The following is a 3,625-nucleotide window of genomic DNA, read 5'->3' on the forward strand; positions in this document are numbered from 1 at the left end:
CGTCTTCTGTGCAAAATTCGCATTTATAATTTAAGGACATGAAATCTTTGGCTTCAAGACGAAATATTTTACAGTGTATGTGGCACATTTTTCTTACAAATACAACTTGTAAATTTTTTGATTCGTTTTTGGGGTCCGCATTGTGTTATTTATATTATTATAATATTCTCAAGTTAAACAGGTACATACTGCCGTAAGTTCGGCCGGGCCGTATCTTATGTACCCTCCACCATGCGTTGTGTAGGAACTTGTACTACAGGGTGAAATCGAATTACTTGGGTTGTGGTAACATTTGCCGATGGCAAGGTATCTTTAAGATTCTTAACATTGTCTTTTAAATTGTGAGTTAGTCCATATGGGGTATATGTTAGACAAACAAGGCAGATTACATACCTATATAATTCAGGTTCTGTTGATTAATAACTGAATATCGTTTTTAAGGTTATTTGGGACGCTGAATCCAAATCTGCACTTGGATAGGATTAGAGGAGTATGATTCAAATGACGATATCTCTAAAACTACTTGGAAAATTGAAAATAATATGGTGAACCATTTTCAAGTTATTCCAATATAAAGGGTGATACGGTCAAAATTTGGTCAAGGGAAAACGCGTGTAAATCGGTGAAATCGTTTATTTAAAAAATCAAATTAAATTCCTTTTTCAAGTTCAATTAGTATAAAATTCAGGAAAAATATTCAGTTAGGCTTTCGCTTTTCCAAATCCGAATTGCCGGGCCTCACGCTTGACACCTGCCATCAGATTTTGTATAGCCACCTTGTCCACCTTCTTCGCCGCAGAAAGCCAGTTTGCCTTGAACTGCTGCTCGTCCTTAGCAGTTTTTTTGGTCTTCTTTAGGTTCCGCTTGACAATAGCCCAGTATTTCTCAATTGGGCGGAGCTCTGGCGTGTTGGGAGGGTTCTTGTCCTTGGGAACCACCTGCACGTTGTTGGCGGCGTACCACTCCATGGCCTTTTTACCGTAATGGCAAGATGCCAAATCCGGCCAAAAAAGTACGGAACAACCGTGTTTCTTCAGGAAAGGCAGCAGACGTTTATTCAAACACTCTTTCATGTAAATTTCTTGGTTGACAGTCCCGGAAGCTATGAAAATGCTGCTTTTCAAGCCAAAGGTACAGATGGCTTGCCAAACCAGATATTTCTTTGCGAACTTTGACAGTTTTATGTGCTTGAAAATATCTGCTACCTTTCCCCTTCCTTTTGCCGTATAAAACTCCTGTCCCGGAAGCTGCTTGTAGTCGGCTTTGACGTAGGTTTCGTCGTCCATTACCACGCAGTCAAACTTCGTCAGCATCGTCGTGTACAGCCTCCGGGATCGCGCTTTGGCCGTCGTATTTTGTTTATCATCGCGATTTGGAGTCACTACCTTCTTGTAAGTCGATAGTCCGGCTCGTTTTTTGGCTCGATGCACAGTTGTAGACGATACACCCAGCTTATTTGCGGCATCTCGGAGAGAGAGGTTAGGGTTTCGCTTGAAACTACCGGCAACTCTCTTTGTCGTCTCAGCGGCTTCCGGTTTCCGATTTTCCACCCGATCCAGACTTCCTGGCTGTCGACAAACGTCCCCCAAACACTTTAGTTACATTTGTAACGGTTGATTTGGCAACTTTTAGCGATTTTGCCAGCTTTGCGTGCGAGTAGCTCGGATTTTCGCGATGCGCGAGCAAAATTTTGATACGCTGTTCTTCTTGCTTGGACGGCATTTTGACAACTGAAGAGTGAATTCCAAAATCAAAATAGGAGCAACATTCTACACACACACACCTTCAAAATGAGGGGTGTTCAGGTTTATATTGACCAAATTTTGACCGTATCACCCTTTACGTAGAGGAAGTGCTTTAATTTTGAACATAACGGTTACAGTAATCCCTAGATTTACGTCGCCTCGGTTTACGTTGTTTCGATTTCCGTCGTCAAATTTTTTGTGCCATCAAACTTCGACTTACGTCGCCATTACATTTACGTCGTCGATTTTTTTTTTGCCTACATTATCTTAAACGCCTTCCATAAGTAAAATAAGTATCAACGACGATGACATCGAAACAATTTTTTCTGAAATTCTTAACGAAATTACTGAATTACCTTTATTTTTGAAGTTTTTTATTATGTACACCCACATACATAAATAAATGGATTTAGGAGTAAGTACGAGCAATTTTTAATTCGGTTTACGTCGTTTCGATTAGCGTCGTCAAATTCCGGAAGCAATCACGACGTAAATCGAGGGATTACTGTATCTCGAAAAATCGAGCTGATAGAAAAAACCAGGTGAAGATTTGGATTCAGCGACCTCAAATTATTAAAAATTTGCTATAAATTTCAAATCAACAGAAAAAAATGTTGTTCCCCTGTGTAATTAAAGTGGTCCGATATGACCCATTAGCAATACCATCCGACGTACATCAACTAATTGTTCCAAGTTTATGTCGATAGCATGTTTCGTTCAGAAGTTAGTGTGATTTCCACAGACGGACGGATGGACATCGCTAGATAAACTCAGAATTTCATTACGACCCAGAATACATATTCTTTATGGGGTCGTAGACTAATATTACAAACGGAATGACAAAGTTAATATCCTAAGGTGGAGAGTATAAAAACTAGATGTAAATTGTTTTGTATGCAAAAAAAAAATACAATAAAAAATTTCATATTGATAGGATCAAAAGATTATTATGAGCGCGATAAATCAAAACTGCGGATTATGAATGGAATTCCGTACTTTTCCAATAAAAATTATTCAGTAAAAACTTGCAAGAGAGAAGGAGTCGGTTTTACTTCCTTTGGTAAAAACAGCAAAATTGTACCAATTTACGATAAGAAATCGATTTTTTCTAATAACTTTCAATTGACATTGTGCAATATATCTCACATATTATCTGGTTATGATTAAAAACAACTGGTAATTGTGAGCAACGTCTTGCAAGTTTTTTCTGGGAAAAAATGTTTACTAAAAACCTGCGAATCCTCATTCTTTTTCTTGTCTTTCCAGTAAAATTTTGTGGTAGTAATCATAATTTTTTCGGGCACTCGAACGAACCTAATATGATTTAGATATTGTCATAGCCTTGCAAATCTTTGCGGACAAATCTAGCGGTTTTTGGTGAAACAGTCCTGGCAATGCTGGATATGAAACCTATTTCCGATATGGGGAGTAGCAAATGCTTTATTCCACCACTTCGTTTTTGTTGTTCGATTGAAAATCTTAATGGAATCTAAATATTTGTTTAGTTACAAAAATATGAAGTGTTTCTAAAATTTTGGATTTGCCGGAGTCGGAGTCCGTTGAAGACGAATGTCTTTGAAGAAAAGTAAATTTTCCTTGAAATAAAGAAAAATATTGTTTATTTATAAATATAGTTTTTAAATTGAATGAGCTGTTGAATCTATGGATTAAATACAAGAAATACTGCAAATATAGGCTAAGACTTAATTTGAGGAGTTTGCGTCTTTGGTTTAAAGTCTTTTTTTTAAGTTAAGAAAATAGTTTTTATTTTGCAGATACACGGAAAAAACAGTGAACCCACCAGGAAGAAAATTTTTGGTTAATTTTAGAAAATTTTGAATATTTAAAAAAAAAAATTAACTAAACAGTATTACAAACGC

Source organism: Haematobia irritans, chromosome 2 (genome assembly GCF_050003625.1).
Source record: "Haematobia irritans isolate KBUSLIRL chromosome 2, ASM5000362v1, whole genome shotgun sequence".
Lineage (NCBI taxonomy): Eukaryota > Metazoa > Arthropoda > Insecta > Diptera > Muscidae > Haematobia > Haematobia irritans.